This window comes from Mus musculus, chromosome 16 (assembly GCF_000001635.26).
Source record: "Mus musculus strain C57BL/6J chromosome 16, GRCm38.p6 C57BL/6J".
Classification (NCBI taxonomy): Eukaryota; Metazoa; Chordata; class Mammalia; order Rodentia; family Muridae; genus Mus; species Mus musculus.
The window spans coordinates 52867920-52880063 of NC_000082.6; the positions used below are offsets into that span (position 1 = coordinate 52867920).

At 37.2% G+C, this 12144-nt stretch overlaps 1 long non-coding RNA gene across 4 annotated transcripts in view; it reads left to right on the forward strand.

The window, feature by feature from the left end:
- 4930405D01Rik overlaps positions 1-12144 on the forward strand; it is a 125135-nt gene that overhangs the window by 39107 nt on the left and 73884 nt on the right. For 3 of the 4 annotated variants that reach the window (XR_001781883.1, XR_876112.2, XR_876111.2), the window contains one exon: positions 10232-10337. The exons of the other annotated variant lie outside the window; for it this stretch is intronic. This is a non-coding gene — a long non-coding RNA (RIKEN cDNA 4930405D01 gene). The remainder of the gene's footprint in view (positions 1-10231; positions 10338-12144) is intronic. 4 annotated transcript variants of the gene reach the window in all.

Consider the following 12144-nt stretch of genomic DNA (forward strand, 5'->3'; position numbering starts at 1 on the left):
CCCTTTTGTGTGTGCTTTACAGCAGTTGTCTCTGCCCTCGTCCACATTACAGCAGCTTTCTCATGTGCTACCCTGTTCCTGCTCTTGCCCAGCTTATGTGTTTCGCAATACTTTCTTCTTACACCTTCCTGAATGTTCTTTTGAAACTACAATAAGGTACTGTTAGAGAATGCAGGGGTGGCTCTCATGTACCAGGGAACACATGTGGCCACTCTGTCCGTGCTCTCTGTCCTACTGTTGTCCCCAATGCACTGTCTGTACTAGATATCTTGGGTCCCTTTGTTTTTCAGAAGGAGAATGTCTTTGTGTGCCTGTTACTAGCAAGTGCTGTCACAGTTGCCTGGATTACCCTTTCTGACTCTTCTTTTTCTTCCACATGAATGTTTTAGTAATTTACAATTTATTGCTAAGTTTTCTACTTATGAGATTCTGTGCATTCATGAAATTGAACAATCAAATCTTTTCCATCTCATGGTTTTTAATATAATGCAACCTATTTATTGCTGTACTTTATTAAAAATGCAACTAATGTTAAATAGCTTATATTAAATTGGTCCAACTCTTGACTACATTCTTGATTCTTTGGAGAAAACCCTGAATTTGGAAGTAATATACAGAAAATTTATTGGAGGATGCTTCTGAATGCAAACTGTAGAGAATGAGAAGGGAGGATTGTGTTGAGAAAGAAAAGGATGCATTGTGATGTCATTACAAGCAAGTTTCTAACTCATGGAGTTTGATGTACTTTTATGAATACTCAGAGATGTCTCAAATTGAAAGCAAGGGGACGAACCACATATGTTAACCATTTGATGACAAATATTTGAAAAAAATAGACTCAATTCTGAGTAAGATAGTATTCTTATTAAAAGGGCAACTCCTCAAGGGGTCTCAGCTGTCACCTCTCACTGACAGTGTTTAATGAGACAGGGGAATGCCTCCATTAGAAATCACAGATCTTGGTAGTATACCACATCACAAGCACCTCTGTGGTTTTAAAGATTTTAATTAATTGCTATTTTGACAAGTTGTTTACTTAGGCTTCTGTCTCTAATGAGGATGGTATTTTAGCATGCAGGACAGCTTGTCTCTATAAAGTTTCTTCTTCTTCTTCTTCTTCTTCTTCTTCTTCTTCTTCTTCTTCTTCTTCTTCTCCTTCTCCTTCTCCTTCTCCTTCTCCTTCTCCTTCTCCTTCTCCTTCTCCTTCTCCTTCTCCTTCTCCTTCTCCTTCTCCTTCTCCTTCTCCTTCTCCTTCTCCTTCTCCTTCTCCTTCTCCTCCTCCTCCTCCTCCTCCTCCTCCTCCTCCTCCTCCTCCTCCTCCTCCTCCTTCTTCTTCTTCTTCTTCTTCTTCTTCTGTCCTTCCAACAGTAAAGTTCTGTGTTTTTAGAAATATACTCTTTTCCTCTTCTGTGCTGTAGTTACGGGCTTTATCTTACTTTTATGAGCAGCAACATCATAGAAATAATTGGAAAAGGTAATCATTTAGAGCCACACTGAAACACATAGCTCACAAATAAGCACAATTAAACCATTTCATTTATTTATGGGGCTGCAGTTAAGATAATTACAGAGAAAAAGGAATACGGTGTTTAGACAGAAACAGTAGGAGGAAGGTTTTGGGCTTGTAGAACAAATTAAGCCACAAGAATATGCTTTACAGAAAAATACGACTGTTATCATCTTATGCTTTTACTTAACTACAGTGACTAAAGCAGTTTGCAATGTTAGTAACTCCTTCAGCCCCTTATATCTACCACTATCTTGCTCTCCCTACAACAATTTTAATAAACAGACTGTTCAATGATGACTTTAAGAAAATATCATATGAAAGCCAGGGAGAACTGAGAAAAGCCAAGGTGAAAGAAATCACTCCAAAGTGACGAAAATTATGAGCTCTGGAGTATAATTTATTCAAAGTGGTACATTTGGGGCATCGGGAGTTTTTCACACGAAGGGTCAGATTGGTTGCCAGAGAAACATAAAAGGGCAAAAAGTCTCAAATGAATACTCCCCCTTTTCAAAAAGTAAAGAGGTAACTTAAGGGTAAATTTCATGTCATGGGAGCTAGATTCTTTTAAATGACTTATTTTACTTGTTTTCATGAGATATTGTTTGTTCTATATAACCCTTATGTTTCAAAGAAAACTCTGGGCTTCCAGAGTTGAACTTGGATAGAAGATAATAATAGTTCTCCGTGAATTAAAGCATGATGGTGCCTCTTACACTGTGGATTCAAATTGAGTAATTTTCTCATTTCTGACTCAATGACCTTTCACCATTGCCCAATTCTCTCTATCTCTGTGTGTGTGTATTTATGTACTAGAATAAAATTTAAATATTACTTTGTAAATATATATTTTTATCTACATAGTCTTATGGCCTGTTCCAAACAAATTTTATGAATCAAAAGTATCTATAATTCAAAAATTAAAAGTGTGTGATACAACATAAGGCATGTAAGCCATGCCTTCAACAATAGATTAAAATTAGGGACAGTCTTGGCCTGATACGTTACAGTATCTTAATTTATCCCTATTTGACTAAGATTTAATTTTTCCAGGATGCTGCTCCTTCCAGGAGATGTCAATCTCCCTTTGCTGATGTCTTCCCTATTGTAGTCCTGATGAATTTTTCCATCTCCATTCTTAGATTCTCATGCTATACAATTCAGCTTAGCCTTTTTATTCAGGATACCTGCTAATGAAGCAGGTGTCACTGCCAAATGAGTGCACAGAACAGTGTTTCTGCTATCTAAATGCCACCATTTTAGTTTCTGTGTCACTTAGTTTTGCCTGTCATTATATTTTCCAGTTTTACACTAATTAGATATCAAAGAGAAAGGTCAGTCAATGAGAATTGCACTTTCAAAGGATTCATTAGAGAGGTAGCATGAGAAGGTATCTAACTGCTTCAATGTGTTAGGATAATGCAGAGGTAGATTTCTAAGAAGGTGTCTATGCTAATCATATCTAAAAGCAGATACATGGGTCACAGCCTTCCCAGTTACAACCATGCCCCTCATTCATTTTACTTCCTCAAGAACTTTCTTGAACTGATTAGGTCAAATGTAGATCACAGAATATTCACATATGTTTTGAAATATTTTTGGCTGTATTAGAATATACATATGTGGTCTTATCTGACTTTGCCTTCTCCTTGGCTTAAGTATATCTTGTTTCTCTCTTCATTCGTCTTGAAATTCGTTTCATTGTTTTTCATCTCAGAAGTTCTTTATTGTTAGTCAACCAGAGTAGGGGTTAATGAGACTGCAAAGAGTTGACGAACAGGAAATAAATAATACTAGAGGCACTGAAGGATGTCCCCAAACTTATCCTTGCATTTTAAAATATAGAATTAATTTGTCTTACAAAATGAAGCTCCAGTCAAAAGATTTAATTGAACATTTATGAAAAAAGGGGCAATGATTCTAGGTGAAGAAAATGTATGTGATATGATTTGTATGAGATGTAATAGTGTTGAATAAAGTACTGGGTCAAGACAAAGAACCATGGCATACATCTTTCATTGGAACAGCAACAGTGTTCATGAGTGTATGTTAAAGACATAAAAATTCATATCACCATAACAGAATAAACCTTCACAACAGATTAATCTCAAATGCACCAAATATGGTGAGATGGGGAAAAGACACAACTCACAGATAATCCAACACTGTTGGCCTTAGCATGTATTTGTAGGGAATACATCCTCTTGTCTCTTACCTTTTAAATCATGCATAGTTGTAATGACAGGAATTTTACAATTATGTTCATATTTAAAATGATTTTTGTATTCCAGTACTGAGAGAACTAGCCTCCTCCTTTCAAATGTTATATGTACTTATAGCTAGAAAGAACTTACAAAGGAATAGTTGCTTCCATTTCACCCTGTTCCCTCACAGCCTGACATTAATTCCTCCTCACTCCTCTGGCACTTTGCTGTAAGATAGGATCAAAAGCCTTTTCCTTTATAGCTCTTGGCATCTGGAGGAAACTTCTTGCATTTCTCTGCCTCATTGACGCTATCTCTTCTTTTCTCATATGCGTCTTGAAAGTCTCCTCTCTTGCCTAAAGCTCTCTTAATTTTCTTCTCTCTTTGTGGTTATTTAACTGTGTAATTGTATTATTTAACTTTATAAATCATTTTGGGATTCTGTGTATGTAAGACACGGTGTGAATAATGTACTCCCTGAATCTGCTCCGTGAGTTCAATGGAAATTGCTTAAGCAGCAACTGCAGCAAGTTGAATTCTTTTTCCCTCTTTGCCTTTTGCAACTCAAACAGTATGCCGGAAGAAGGGAACATGCTGCCACATCATCAACATAAGTTGCTCTGTTTTGTGTATGTAGTTAATTCTTCACCTACTAACTGCTAGTGTCCCCACTTTAGTGAATTTTTCATATATAAAGAAGGACTAAATTTAGCACTTATGCTCTTATCCTAGGGTATATAGTCTCACAGTAAGGAGGAGTAAAAAAATAGAGATAGGCAATGTCACACTGTTGACTTGGAGCTATCACTAATTCTGGATTACCTATACAAAGTTTCCTTGATACATAAGAGAAATACATGAGACATTAAAATTATTCTTTTACTCAACCAGTATGTTTCAGTTGCATATATCTATATTAAAACTAATACTATTAATTCTCAAGGTTAGAGTTGGCTAAGGGTCCCTCTGTTATTGTGCCATATATGATGCAGTGATTACTAACTAAATACAGTCCTAGGAGCCTCCTATTGGCTCTCTACAACCAGTGCAGCCTATGGCTGACTGAGCTACTTGCTTTAGGAGACTGTCCTCTGCTCCTGTGGTGGCTTTTATTAGACAGATTTATCATTGCAGATTTGACTTTGCTCAGTTTGTTTATGTTGCCTGGGAAACAAACACTGAGCTGCAAATTTGCTTAGAGAAGTTGTAGGATTGTGGCCTTCATGGTGAAAACTTGTGGACTAAAGGAATGTTGGAGGTTTGGTCTATGACATACTGAATAAAAAGGCCCCATAGGAAGAACAACATCAACTAACTGGACCACCCAGAACTCCCAGAGACTAAACCATTAACCAAAGAGTATACATGGAGGAACCCATGGCTCCAGATGTATATGTAGTAGAGGATGCCCTTGTCTGACATCAATGGCAGGGAGATGATTGGTCCTAAGGAGGTTGATTCCCCAGAATAGGGGGCATGCTGGAACGGTGAGGCAGGAGTAAGTGAGTGGGTGGAGGAGCACCCTCATAGAGGCAAAGCGGAGGGGGGAAAGGGTGGATGGGATGGGGAGGTTGTGGAGGGGTAACCAGTAAGAGGGATATCATTTAAAATTTAAACAAATAAAATGATTAATAGTAATTTAGACAGGCCTTAGGCAATCACAAGTAGGTTCTATTGCTAAGATAACTCACTGGAACAAGATGACTGGATTATGACACTTTCTGTCCCCAAACAACCAAGTTTGGTTTTTGAGCTTTTCCTAGGAAAATCTTTATCTCCCACAATTCTGAGTTTTAGGGTGCCAAACACTTGCTAACCAATCCCATAAAATCCAAATGAATTATTCCTGAATATAAGCTGCCACTGTTGGCATAACAAGGCTCTATCCTAATTTCTCTTCAAGGAAGTGCTGTTTGCCTGCTGAAAATGTTATCAGCAGACCATCACTGGGCTAACCTCCTCAGTCAGGACTTGTTTCTAGGTGGAATTCTCTTGGCTCAGCTTGTAGCATCCCACAGGGCTTTGTCCATCTACCTATGCTTTTGTAGGATGAAGGCACATCTGTATCAGCCAGAAGCCTGAGAACTGCTGGGGTTCCCTACTTCCCATACTTCTTGTGGCATTGGTTGCAGTTGCTCAGGCCTGCTGCCCACTCTTATATTTTTTTCTTGCCTAATTCTATTTGCTCCTTCTCCATTCCAGAATTCTTGATTCTAAAGCCTAAATAATGTCCTATGCACTAAATTCAGTATTGGAATATGTATCAATAAGAGCAAAACCTGCAAATGAACTTGTTTTTTAAACCAAGAATAATTTTTCCACAATTCTCCCTCACTGCAACAAAGTGATACTACATTAGTAGTTTGAAATTACCATAATTAGAATAATTACATAAGGCATTCATTCACCATAGTTCAATCTTGGGGGCTGAGTATTATGGAGGGTCCATTTGCATCATATACTACATCCTGAAGGCAGTAGCTAGAGTCTTACTTAATTTTCTTCATTGTAGAAACTTACTGGGGAGAAATTGGAGCTCCATTTGTATAAACTGTTTAATAAGACAAGAGTTAATCTTATCTTTTCCGTCTTACAGAAAGCATTCTCTAGTATTCTTATCTATCATTTCTGCTGGGCAAGGTTGCTACGTAGGTGATCCTGATACATGGTATATGTGCTGTCAAATTTGTTCATTTTAAAAATAAATGAGGGTTTGGATGTAACTCTGTGATAAAGAGTTTGCTGAGGCCCTGTACTATCCTTGCATTGCAGAAGTAATCAAGTAATTACTCTGGAATTTACCTATTTCTACGTTATAAATATAGTCACCATGGCTATGTTGGCTAGTTTTCTGCTAACCTGACACAGTCATTGTAGAATCAGGAACCTCAATTGAGAAAATGCCTCCATTAGATTTGGCTCTAGGTAGATATATAAGGCCTTTTAAAATTAGTCATTGATGGGAGAGGGCCCAGACCAACACAAGTGGGCCCAGACCTAGGTTGGTGGTCCAGGGTGCTATAAAGCATGCTGAGCAAGCCAAGAACAAGCCAGTAAGCTGCATTCCTCCATGGCCTCTGCATTAGCCTTGGCTCTGTGGTTCTGGCTTGCTTTGAATTCATGTCATGGATTTGCCATAGCTGTCTCACTTGCCAATTTATCTTCAGAATTAGGTAAGAAAATACCTAAGCTCGTGTCAGTGAACCAGAGAGATGTACACACAACCTTCTTCAACCTTCTCTTCAACAGCAGCTTGGTTTTCTTCTGATGACTAAAGCCAAATCCCGTTGACGGAATGGTGATGTGTTCCTTTCCTTGACTTCTTCTACCAAAATGAAGGCCAGCAATTTGGATTGACATAATAGTAAAAGTTTAATAAAATTATTTTTATTTCCTGGAATAATATCATGCTAATATATTTGTTAGCCAGGCCTCTTGCAGAGTGGGGTGGTAGAATAAGAAGGATATATACTCTACATAATAAATGGAAAAAGAATTCAAAGTTATTGCTAAACACACCTCTTACTTCCTAAGGCTGTTTCCCCTGTTGGGAAAGGTTTCCATGATGATGCCACTTGACTCCTTTCTAATTTTTACTTAAAAATACTTCTTAAATTCTTTGAGAATTTTATATACTGTATTTTTAACATAACCATAATTTCTCCCACATCCTTTCTTACTGCCTGTCTGTGCCTGCTTCTCTCTCTCTCTCTCTCTCTCTCTCTCTCTCTCTCTCTCTCTCTCTCTCTCTCCCTCTCCCCCTCTCTCTCTCCCTCTCTCTCTCTCTCTCCCTCTCTCTCTCTCTTTCTCTCTCTCTCTCTCTCTCTCTCTCTCTCTCTGTCTCTCTCTCTCATTCATGGGTGTGAATGTTTGTGTATGTAGGTGCATGTGCATGTGAGTGTGCTTGTAGGGGTGCATGTGAGTGTGTGTGTGTGTGTGTGTGTGTGTGTGTGTGTGTGTCTTCTTTCTGAGACAGAATCTCATATGTCTAATCTGGATTCTCTATGTTAAACCAGGCAGGTCTTAACTGTGCAAACTCCCCAAATCCTGATTCTCAGGTTATAGATGACACTAAAAATATAACTTTCCCATCTTTGAAGACTTGGTGCCTTGGGTACTCTAGTTTCAGCAGGAAGGCAGTGGTTTCTTACTGGGCGAATTCAATATTACGATTTTTTTAAAGGCTATTTTTGGTGTGAGCATAACCTTTAATGGCTGAGCGGTCTCTCTAGTCCTGTATTTTTCTCATAGACAGAATCCTACCAAGGCTGTCCTCTGAGAGGTTCTACAAGCAGCTGACTGAGATAGATGCAGATGCTCACAGTCAAGCATTGGATAGAGGTCAGGGAACCTTGTGGAAGCGATGCTGGGGAGGGACAGGTATTGAAGAAACTGAGGAGGATGGCAACCTCATAGGAAGACCTACACAGCCACTAACCAAAGTGCATTCATGGTCTGGTCTGATGCCCCTAGCTCATATGTAGCAGAGGACTGCATTTTGTGGCATCATGGAGAGAGGATGAGACTAATTCTGTAGAGACATGATACCCCAAGGTTGGAGGATACCTGAAGGGGCACTCTCTTAGAAGCAAAGGCTAGGAAGTATCTGGGAACAATTCTGTGAGGAGGACATGGGAGTGGGGCAACATTTGGAATATAAATAAATAAAATAATTTATCAATGAAGAAAGATTATCATGGTTTATTAGTAAAAGTTTGAAATAGTTATTTGCTACTTTATTTAGATAACAGAACATGTGAAGATTAACCTTAAAATTTGATTTGTTGTTTCCCATACCAATCCATTTCTTCCTACACTCATTATTTCAGCTCATACTTATTAAGTGTTTAAACATGTGCTAGGTATTACGAAGCACATTAAAGGAAATGAATTCTCTTAATGGAGTATATATTTAGCATTCTCATTTTGTTAAGGAAATAACAAGTGCTGTCTTTTCATTTCCATGGCCTGACATGTAAAGGCAGCATGAGACTTTGTGTTATCTCATGTCCTTCGAGCTTCTACTAGCCACTTTAATGATAGTCTTTCTTGTTCTACAATGAATCACATTAGCTGGATAAGAAAAAAGTAATGCTATTTTTTGTAGTAACTACTCTTAACTTCTTGCTCAATTTTTATTGTATTTGGAGTTGAGTGCCGACTAGAGATTAGAGCCATCCATAATAGACAATGAATTATTTAAAATAAAAATTTTCATTTGGAACCCTTGGATACAGCAAATAGTGATAGAGTATATAAACAATATTTTTTTTCTTTTTAAGTCTGAGAAATAAAAGATTTTGTCACTTGTTGCTTTCCATGCCATGGCTAAACATTTTAAATATTTACAACCAGAGAAATTGTGGGGTTGTGTCCCCCTGTATCTGTTGGAGACAACAGCCTGCACATTGTCCTTCACAGTGCCAACTGGCTTGAAGTAAAATTATATGATAACCTCCATTAAATATCTTAGTTTCATGCGATGTATCTTGCATCCTAACTGGGTGAAACTATGTGCACTGCCCATCTACTCAAATGCAAAAATTATTTCAGAGCTTTTTTCTCTCTTCTATTGCACAGCAAAGTTCTCACTTTCAGTGCACAGGTAACCTATGAGTTCCTTCTAGAAGATTTTTGCTAGAATTGATTCAGTTAAAGATCAGAAGAGCTATGGCTGCTTTCAGCATAACTTATCAAGACTATCTGTGCTTCTCAAAGGTGCTGAAATAGTAACTACCCATTAGTTTAATTCATTGACATACACAATTGGATTAAAGGATTTAGTCTGCCCAAATGTGTGAGAGCTTTCTCTGTCTCTCCCTTCTTCCCTCCCTCACTCCCTCCCTCCTTCTATCCCTGCATTCCTTTTTCTCTCCCACCTTTCCTTACCTACGTGTGTGTGTGTGCATGCACACATGTGCATCTCTATGTGTGTGTGCGTGTGAGCACACAGTGGGTGGACATGTGTGTCTCCCAGATCACTGGAGAACGTATCATAGAACTAAGATGATCTTCAGTTTCTAGTGTTTTCTAATTCCAGCAAAATGACATACCTGTTTAAACTTGTGAATAACTGATGATTAAAATTAACATTAAAGTTATTACACTTGGCCTTAAGCCTCCCTTCCCTCACTGATCTTCTCATACAGGATTTGTTATGTATTGAAGTTATAAACTGGGGACTTTGGGGAGCCCGTAATTTTAGCTGCTACAAAGATTCTGGAAACTTGTCTCTAATAATGATGCAATAAACAAGGTGAAGCATTTGTTTTTATTAAATTATTAGAGGAAATAGGAAAGTCAAATATGATTGTCCTTGTTAATCCTAGGTCATATGAACTATTTTCATTTTTGAACTCTTCCCTCTTTTTCTGAAATTAGCTTCAACGGTCCAAGTTTGAACATTTACATCACATTTCCTTTTCTGTTTATGTAAGTTATTAATCTGAATTAATTATTCTTAAGTTCAAATATGCACAAGACATGAAACTTATGTGCCACTTTGCTGTATTTGCTCCAGGGCAGAACTGCAGTAGCTATGTTTTTACCATGTTCTGATGAAACTAACTCTGTCTCTGAACAAACTTGGATAGCAGCAGCAGCAACAACAACAACAAAGCAAAATGGTAATCATAAATTTATATAAACTAAACAAACAGAACTAAGAATTTCTACATCCACTATTTGGAACCTTACAAATGGTAATCCTGTTTGTAAACTACACACACACACACACACACACACACACACACACACATACAAGAATCCTTATTATGCATGCATACTCCCCCATATAATGCCTGGTTAATAATATAAAGGTCCTGCATTTGCAACGTATTTAGCATGTTTCTACCTTTGTTAGTCAGCTTTTTTTCCACTGTGACAAAATACATGAAGTAATCAACTTAACAGTACAAATATTTATATAGCTTTACTATTTCAGAAATTTCTAACCATGATTGCCTTGCTTTGCTGTTTGGGGCTCTTTGTTAGAAAAGTTAAGGTAGAACAAAGTTTTTGCCTTCACGGCAACCAAGAAAGAAAAGAGAGGAAGGAAGAAGGGACAAAAATAACTTCCTTCGATTATACTGTGTCTACTGAAGTTTACACCACATCCCCAAAGTGTCACTTGTCCAAAACCAACAATACATTGGAGATTACACAGTCAATGGAGGACACAAGGTATGGAATAAATGTACCTTTAGATGGCAAGTTGGTATTAGGTGAGAAGGCTGGATAGAGTTACTCATAAAATTCTGCTTACTGGTGGGTGATGAATTAAATTTCTACTCCTAGTTCAATTTTGAGAATGATTCAAAGTGAGATTAAAGTATTTGGACATAAGACTATAGTAATTTTCACACAATGATGGATTAGAAATATAAAATGATAGATAATATAAATCATAGCTAAATATATAATAATGTTACAATATAATACATATTTATGCACACATTTTATATACATATATATGCATATGTATATGTAATATATTTAAGCAAAGGCCTACATATAATGATTCAAATGCTCATCTAGACTATAACAAACATGTTATTTGATAAATCCAATAATATCTTTATAATAATTTTTCTTAGTTAGAAATCTAGTTGCATATGTAACAGAAGATAGCCTAGTTTTGCAAAGATCATATGCTCCAGTACAGGGGAATGCCAGGGCCAGGAAGTAGGAGTGGGTGGGTTGGGGAGCCGGTGTGGGGAGGGTATAGGGAACTTTTGGGATAGGATTTCAAATTTAAATGAAGAACATATATAATAAAAAAAAAGAAATTACTTTATTTTAAATTGAATGGTGTTACTTTTTGAAAATATTTTTCGATTAAAGAAACTTGACATTTAAAAATATAAAGCAAAAGATTATAATACATGAAATCATTTCATAGAAAGTAATTATCCCATCAAGTAAGCATTTAATCCCCAAGGTTTCTGATGCCAAAACAGGACTAAGTAGGTGGCAAGTGTGACTCTGATGCCAGAGAACAAATACACGTTTCAGTTTCAGTTTTGCTAAAGCAGAAATTCTGTGACAGTAAAATAATGGAAACTTATCCTGTGGTTTTCTTCATGAATAATAGAGCAATATTCTAGCTTGTTCGTTAGCTTGCACCTATACATATTGTTTCCAACACCAGTTTTAATATAAACTGAGTAGAACTCAATTTGAGGTTGAACTCTGTGATGAATGTTAATTTGTCTACATCATTTCCTCACTTAGAAATATCTGTAAAACTACTCTTTGGCAAGAATCCACCCTTGGCAGAAGCACTTGGGGAACCATATGTGGAACATTCGTTGACAATCTTTCACACAAACTGCTGTACACAGTTCTTTTCCAGGCTAAGGTGTAGTGAATCAGTGACCAAAAAAATGTCAGATTTTTTTTTTTTGTTTTGAATTTATAGGCTAGATACAATTA